Source organism: Arachis ipaensis, chromosome B2 (assembly GCF_059453495.1).
Source record: "Arachis ipaensis isolate K30076 ecotype BB chromosome B2, ASM5945349v1, whole genome shotgun sequence".
NCBI lineage: Eukaryota > Viridiplantae > Streptophyta > Magnoliopsida > Fabales > Fabaceae > Arachis > Arachis ipaensis.
In genome coordinates, this window is record NC_142437.1 from 42,292,216 (window position 1) to 42,300,903 (window position 8,688).

The 8,688-nt window shown below is 41.4% G+C and overlaps 1 non-coding gene across 1 annotated transcript; it reads left to right on the forward strand.

Annotated features, from left to right (window-relative positions):
* The first annotated feature begins 7,002 nt into the window (after window positions 1-7,002).
* Window positions 7,003-7,109, forward strand: LOC148573759 (small nucleolar RNA R71). Its single transcript, XR_015906318.1, has one exon. It is a non-coding gene; the product is annotated as a small nucleolar RNA R71 (small nucleolar RNA).
* The last annotated feature ends 1,579 nt before the right edge of the window (window positions 7,110-8,688 follow it).

An 8,688-nucleotide genomic window follows, 5' to 3' on the forward strand; every position in this document is an offset into this window, starting at 1 on the left:
TCTGCGCCCATACGCGAGCCTCCAAGGTTAGTGCTGAATCCAAGATTCCCTTAGGGTGGGTACGGTGGTATCCGTAGATCCAACGGCTGCCAGGTAAGGCGATGACTCCGAGAACGGAGTCCCAGTCAAATTGGTATCTCTGGCGCTGAAGGGTGGCTTCTTGAAAAGCGTCCATTCTTGCTGGAATAGGGGGAAGACTCAGAGCCTGCTGAATAGCCTCTTCTGTGATGGGAACTTGCTTCTGCCGGACATAAACAGACTGCAGGGTCGGTATGTAGAAGTTGGAGTAGAACTCAACTACCCAAGAAAGATTGACCTGCCTTGGCTGTCTCCATAGGAAACCCCATTGTCTTCGCTCAATTTGCGGCTCAACAAAGGTGGCAATATTGGATGGGAGGATAAGAAGGTATTCATTGTTATAGTTCCTTTCTGCCAGGATAGGGAACATCTGCTCACAGTAGCGATTGGAAAATCGCGCAGCGTCCTTTGCTGGAAAGGCTTTCTCCTTTTCGTCAACCTTTATTATCCTCTTAACTCGTTTTGTTGAGGGCTTGACTGCGGTGGAAGAAGGCTCTGCCATTAATGCTCTTTTAGTTCCTCATCTTGCTGGTGGTTTGGAAGTTGCTTTCTCCTTTCCTTTTTTGGTGGCCATCCTGAAAGAAGGGAAGAGAAAGTAAATTAAATTCAAAGAGATATACAGCAAGGAAGGAAATGGAAAAGAGGGTGAATGATGCACAGTAAAATGTAGATGACATTAACACATGCTCTCGAGTACATATGAAAAGCCATCAATGAAAAATAGCTAGTACAGATAAAAACAAGTAAATGCAAGGTGTTTATTGGCATGCTGGCAAAGGACATGAGTAGCATAGACCAAGCATTACTTCGTAACAAACCATCACGTTTGTATTGACAATTGAATTCAATTAATAAAATAATAAGGAGAATTTGTGAAAAGCAAGCATTGAATAGTAGAGTAAAGTAATGTAGAAAAGTGCATAGGGCTATATAGGCTTTTTCACAAACACATGGCATGCATGGTAAGTAAGATATAAAAAGTATGAAATTGAACATGCAAGCAATCCCTTAAAAATAATAATAATTGTCAAATAAATTGTAACAAGTCACAAGCATATAATGAGGGATAATGACTCAAAATTTCTAGCACCATGTAAAAAGGGAAAGAAGAAGACGAAAAATAAAATAAAAAAATGAAAAGAAAAAGAAAAGAAAAAGAAAATAAAAATGTATATAATATAATAAGAATGATGGAAAAGAGAAGAAGGAAGAAGAAGGTAAAACCTTGTTAATGGTGGTGAGAGAGATAGAGAGTGAGAGGTGAGATAAAAGGGGGGAGAGGGAAGGAAGAAATAAGGAGGGAAAAGAAAAATTAGGATTTGCGGGAGAGGAAGATAAGATATGTGGCAATTTTAGGTTGAGCTGTGCGGCGCATGCGACGCGGCCGCGTGGGGCACGCGTTCGCGTGGGTGCGCGTCAGGTAAGGGGACGCGATCATGTCGGTCACGCGGTCGCGTGACTCGTGATACGCTGCTGGCGCGAGTGCAGCCTCGCTCCAGCACAACTCTCTGTTCAATTTATTGTAATTGCCAAAATTGGGTGACGCGATCGCATGAGTGTGCGTTATAAAATGGGTGACGCGATGGCGTCGGCGATGCGATCGCGTGACAAGGATTGTGCTTCCAGCACCAATCCAGCATCACTCTCGCACAGAATGTTACTGTGCACCCTTTTACGTCGTAAACTTAGAGCACGCGGCCGCGTAGGGCACGCGGTCGCGTGGGAGGCCATGATTCCCATGCGACGCGAACGCGTCAAGGACGCGGTCGCGTGGGTCGTTTTGTGCCATTGGCACGCCTCCAGCCATGCTCCAGCCGGACTCTCTGTTCATTTATTTTTTTTTTCTCCACCCCCTCTGCGACGCGGACGCGTCGCTGATGCGATCGCGTCGCGTGGCGAAAAAAATTTTTTTTTTAAATATAAAGACGTGAAAATAAAAGAGCATGAAAGCACTAATAAAGAGAAGAGTTATGAAAGAAGAAAAACTAAAAGTGAAGAAAAGAACGATCATACCGCGGTGGATTGTCTCCCACCAAGCACTTTGCTTTAACGTCCGTAAGTTGGACGCTCCACTAGCTCAATCTGCTGCTATGTGGGGATCTTCCAGGTGGAAGATCTTAAGCTCCTTATTTTTCTGCACCTTCTCACCATGGTACAGCTTCAGGTGTTGTCCATTAACCTTAATAAGTTCAGAGCTTGAAGGATGGCTTAGGTGTTAGACTCCGTACGGTTCAGCCTTCTCTACTCTGTATGGACCTTCCCATTTTGATCTCAACTTACCGGGCATGAGCCTTAGTCGAGATTTGTAAAGGAGGACAAAATCTCCAGGTTGGAACTCTTTCTTCTTGATGTTTTGATCATGCACAGCTTTCATATTTTCCTTGTAAATTCTGGAGTTCTCATAAGCTTCTAGGCGAAGGTTCTCCAGTTCCTGCAGTTGCAACTTCCTTTCAGCTCCGGCGTTCTCAATTCCCATGTTGCACTCCTTAACTGCCCAGAAGGCTCTATGTTCTATTTCAACTGGGAGATGACAAGCTTTTCCATAAACCAAGCGGAAGGGACTCATCCCAATGGGTGTCTTGTATGCTGTTCTATATGCCCACAGTGCATCTTGTAGCCTGGTGCTCCAGTCTTTTCTATGAGGCTTTACTATCTTTTGCAAGATATACTTAATTTCTCTGTTTGACACCTCGGCTTGCCCATTAGTTTGAGGATGATAAGCGGTTACAACTTTATGGATTATCCCATGCTTATTCATCAATCCTGTTGGTCTCCTGTTACAAAAATGGGTGCCTTGATCGCTCACGATCGCTCGTGGTGATCCAAAGCGACATATAATATGGTTTCTCACAAGGGAAACAACAGTGTTAGCATCATCAGTGCGGGTAGGAATTGCTTCCACCCATTTGGAAACATAATCCGCAGCTAACAATATATAAAAATATCCATTAGAATTTGGAAATGGACCCATGAAGTCAATGCTCCAAACATCAAAAATTTCACAGAAGAGCATATATTGTTGAGGCATCTCATCCCTCCTGGATATATTACCAAATTTCTGGCATGGGGGGCAAAATTTACAAAACTCAGCAGCGTCTCTAAAAAGAGTAGGCTACCAGAATCCGCAGTCTAAGATCTTTCTAGCTGTTCTTTGAGGGCCAAAATGTCCTCCACTCTCAGATGAGTGACAGGCCTCTAAAATGGACTGGAATTCTGATTGAGGCACACAACATCTAATTATCTGGTCAGCGCCACATCTCCATAAATATGGGTCATCCCATATATAATATTTAGACTTGCTTTTCAGTTTGTCTCTTTGATGTTTAGAAAAATGTGGAGGAAATGTGCGGCAAACTAAATAATTAGCGACAGGTGCATACCAAGAGACTACCTCGGATACTGCTTGCAGGTTGTCAAAAGGAAAATTATCATCTATAGGAGTAGGATCATCCTTAATATGTTCAAGGCGACTCAAGTGGTCTGCTACTAAATTCTGATTACCACTCCTATCCTTTATTTCTAAATCAAATTCTTGTAACAGCAGTATCCAACGTATAAGCCTTGGTTTGGATTCCTTTTTAGCTAATAGATACTTTAGAGCTGCATGGTCTGAATACACTACTACTCTAGTACCAAGTAAATAAGCTCGGAATTTATCCAGAGCAAAAACAATAGCAAGAAGCTCTTTCTCAGTAGTAGTATAATTGGACTGGGCAGTGTCTAAAGTCTTAGACGCATAGGCAATAACAAAAGGATCCTTACCTTCACGTTGAGCCAGCGCTGCTCCTACTGCATGGTTGGAAGCATCGCACATGATTTCAAACGGCTGACTCCAGTCTGGTCCTCTCACAATTGGGGCTTGAGTTAGAGCAGTCTTCAGCTTATCAAATGCTTGTTCGCAATCCTCACTGAACTCGAACTCAATATCCTTCTGCAGTAATCTGGATAAGGGAAGTGCCACCTTACTAAAGTCCTTAATAAACCTCCTGTAGAAACCTGCATGGCCAAGGAACGAACGGACTTCCCTCACAGAAGAGGGGTAAGGCAAACTAGAAATAATATTTACCTTTGTTGTGTCTACAGAAATGCCATTATTAGATACCACATGTCCTAATACAATCCCTTGTTTTACCATAAAGTGGCATTTTTCGAAATTCAATACAAGGTTTGTATTAACACATCTATCTAATACTCGAGATAATCCATCTAAGAAAAGGCTAAAAGAATCACCATAAACACTAAAATCGTCCATAAAAACTTTTATACAGTCCTCAATAAGATCAGAGAAAAGACTCATCATGCACCTTTGGAAGGTGGCTGGTGCATTGCACAAGCCAAAGCGTATTCTCTTATAAGCATAAGTCCCAAAAGGACATGTAAAAGTAGTCTTTTCCTGATCCTCAGGAGCTATATGAATCTGGAAATAACCTGTGTAACCATCTAAAAAGCAATAATTTGACTTACCTAACAGGCGATCCAGCATTTGATCAATGAATGAAAGTGGGTAGTGATCCTTACGGGTAGCTTGGTTGAGACGCCTGTAATCAATGCAGACTCTCCAAGCATTCTGAACTTTAGTTGCTATGAGCTTTCCATGCTCACTCTTCACTGTAGTGACTCCAGATTTCTTGGGCACCACTTGTACTGGGCTTACCCATTCACTGTCTGAAATGGGATATATGATACCTGCTTCCAATAGTCTGGTCACTTCCTTTTTGACAACTTCCAAGATGGTGGGATTCAATCTTCTTTGGGGTTAATGGACAGGTCTTGCTCCCTCTTCTAAAAATATTCTGTGCTCACATACTTGAGGGTTGATTCCCACTATGTCTGCCAAACTCCACCCAATTGCCTTCTTATGCTTCCTCAGTACATCAAGTAACTGCTCTTCTTGTTGAGAAGTCAGTTCCCTTGCGATAATGACCGGAAGCTTCTGCTCATCCTCAAGATAAGCGTATTTGAGATGTGGAGGGAGAGCTTTCAATTCTAACTTTTGATCATGGGTAGGCTCTGGATTATCTGGGGCTTGTGAAAATGGCGAAGTGCCCTCACTGTCAGTTAAGAGGGTCCCCCACACTGGGACCTTGTCCAGTGTGCCTCTCTTCAAACTCTTCCTTTTGAACTTCAGCCACACTTTCGTCTATGATATCACACTGGAAGATAAAACGATCTTCTAGGGGGTTGTCAATTACTCTATTCAGATTGAAGATTACTATGCGGCCATCTATTTCAAAGGAGTATGTTCCTGAAAAAGCATCCAATTTGAATTTTGATGTCTTCAGGAATGGTCTTCCAAGTAGGATTGATGATGGCTTATCTGAATCATTGTGGGGCATCTCCAAGATATAAAAATTAGTGGGAAATGTGAGCCCTTTAGTGTTCACCAAAACATCTTCAGCAACTCCAGCCACTGTAATAATGCTTTTATCTGCTAACACAAAACGAGCTGCCGACCTTTTTAAGGGAGGGAGCCTCAAAACATCATATATAGACAAAGGCATTATACTGACACATGCTCCTAAATCACACATGCAGTCATAAATTACTACACCACTAATAGTACAACTAACTATGCAAGGACCTGGATCACTACATTTTTTAGGTAATCCTCCCATTAAAGCAGATATAGAACTACTTAAAGGAATAGTTTTTAATTCATTAATTTTGTCTTTATGGATACATAAGTCTTTTAGAAACTTTGCATATTTAGGTACCTGCTGAATAACATCAAAAAGGGGAACAGTTACCTCAACCTTTTTGAATATCTCTACCATTTTAGGATCGGGTTCCAGCTGCTTCCTGGGCTTCCTTGCAAGTTGTGGAAATGGAATAGGAGTAGTATTGTCTGTGGTGTCTATGCCTTTTGGTGCTTCCTTCTGTGGTTGAGTTATCTCTTCTTCAGCTATGTCCTGTATATCCTCTTCCTCTTCAACATCTTTGATTTCTACCACCTCTTCAGCTGAGGCGTATTCTGGTGAGCTTGGTTCCTCCTGATTCCTCTCCTGCAGTGTGGTTCTGGACCTCAGGGTGATAGCATTAATGCCTCCCTTTGGATTGGGTAATGGTTGAGAGGGGATTCCAGTGGTGCTTGAAGGTTGGTTACTGGAATTTTGTGCTGATCCAAGCTGTGTCGTAAAAGCTTGCAGAGTAGAGGTGAGACCATTCAGACCGGCGTTAATACTACTCATGATGTTGTTTTCCATGGTTTGTTGTCTTTTCTCAAAAGATTGTAGTAGATCTTCATTAGAAGATAACGAAGAATGAGTAAATTGAGAGGTCTGCTGCTGATTGTTCTGTGGTCCTTGGTTCTGCCTTAGGTGAGGTGCTCTGTAAGGTTGATTTTGCTGCCTGTTATTGTTATTGTTCCACCTCTGATTTCCCTGATTATCTCTGCCTCCTCTGTTATTGTTGTCTCTCCAATTCTGGTTTGAATTGTCCTGCCATCCATGGTTATTATTTCCACTTTGATTGTACCCTGGGTTGGGGCGGTCATAGAAGTTGTGAGTGGATGCCACCATGTTGTCTTCTTGTTGGAGCTGCGGGTATTCATCAGTGTAATGGCTATAATCAGCACAGATTCCGCAAATTCTTTGTGGGACTAGTTGTTGGTTTTGCTGTGGTGGAGGAGGTTGAGCTTGCTGAGCTTGTTGATTCAACTGCATTTGTTTCAGCAAGTTGGTCATTTCATAGATGTCTTGAGTTAGAGCAGCAGTCTCTCTGCTAGAAGATACTTCTACAACAGCTTTTGAACGGCCTTGCTTTTGTCTGTGGTTCCTAGTGGATTCAGCTAAATCACTGATCAATTGCTAAGCTTCATCAGTGGTCTTGTACTTCTTTATAGACCCATTGCTGGCACTTTCCAGTATGGTCTTATCTTGGGGCCTCATACCCTGTGTAATATAGCTGAGTAGCACGATCTTGTCAATCATGTGGTGGGGGCATGCTTCCAGAAGATTATTGAAGTGCTCCCAGTATTCAAAGAGAGTCTCATTGTCATCCTGAACAATTGTAGAGATATCCTTCCTTATCTTATCAGTAACTTCAGATGGAAAGAATTTCTCCAGAAACTCCTTTCTGAGTGTTTCCCAGTTGGATACATTTGCTAGAGGTTGAGTGTAGTACCACTCTCTTGCTTTTTCCTCAAGAGAAAACGGAAAAGCTTTCAGCAGAATTGAAGTTTCATCAGTGCCATCACGCCTGACAGTAGAACAGGCTGCCTGGAAATCTCTCAAGTGCTTGATAGGCTCTTGAGCAGGTAGGCCATGAAACTTGGGCATCAAATTTAGCAGTGCGGGCTTTATTTCAAAATCTGTAGCTACTGCCGGATGATGCGCTTGAAACGGTTGCATTATAAAATCAGGGGCTCCTTCCTCCTGGATGGTAACTCTCCTAGCTGCCATGTTTTCTGCACGTAAAACAACCGAATCAGTAGAACGGGGGCTGGTTTCTTCCTCAGATTCACTTTCAGATTCGCCCTCAAAGCGGGCTAACCGACGCTGTTCTCGCCTTATTCGTGAAATTGTCCTTTCAATTTCAGGATCGAAAATTAGCAAGCGCGGATCAGGAAGTGAACGCGTCATTTGACGGAAGAAACATGCAGCTCATAATAGCAAAATAAAATAAAATGCAAATAAATAAATTCTAATTAATAAAATTAGCACTCTATTGCAACTCCCCGGCAACGGCGCCAAAAATTGATGAGACGCAGAAGCTGGTGAATTAAAAATTATTAAAATGGTTACGTTACAAGTATAGTTCTTAACTCACCGAAAATCTGCCTATCAATTTAGAAGTATGTCACAGAGAGTTTGAATTAAAAATTACTGGGAGTTTTAAGTCCCAGGTCGTCTCCCAACGAGTTGCAGAAAAGTGTGCTATCTTATTAATCAGATGTTCCAAGAAGTTGAGCTAAGTAAATTGGAATGTAAATTGAGGAAATTTAAATAATATGAATAAAAGCCTTGAATGGGAGTTGATTGGTTGGAATTTCTACTATTGATGGAGTGATTGTAAGATTAATTTATAATTAATGGTTGTTCTGTTTGGTTATCCTTTACTAGGTAAGGGAAAGTCAAACAAGTTGGAATGCCAGATCTGTTCACAAGTTGCAACCCACTTAGTTCAAAGGGATTGGCGTTGGTGACATGATAGCAATCTAACATTTAACCTAATTACAAATTTTTCCTTCAATCCTTCCAACTCAAGAGTTCCTTTTAATCAACTCCCCATCAAGTAAAGAAACTACTCACACATTGTAAATAATAAATTCATAGCACATGAAAGGGAATTAAAAGAAGACATGATTATTGGAATTGAAATTGAATTAAAAAGAAATAATCCTTGCATTAATTAATCATAAAAGTATTCAAATAACAAAATTGAGCAAAACAAGGAACATGGAAGAATAAAACCAAGTTAAGAAAACGAACTAGAATGACGAAGTCTTGATGAGGAAATAACTCTTCTCAATGTTCCAATGCTAAGACCAATTGAAAATTAAAATTCTAAAACCTGGAGAGAAAAACCTAAGAGAGTAAAACTAGATCTCCAACTGTCTCTGAATGAATGTGTTATTTGTTTCTGCATGTTCTCTGACTCTAGTCTGCTGTT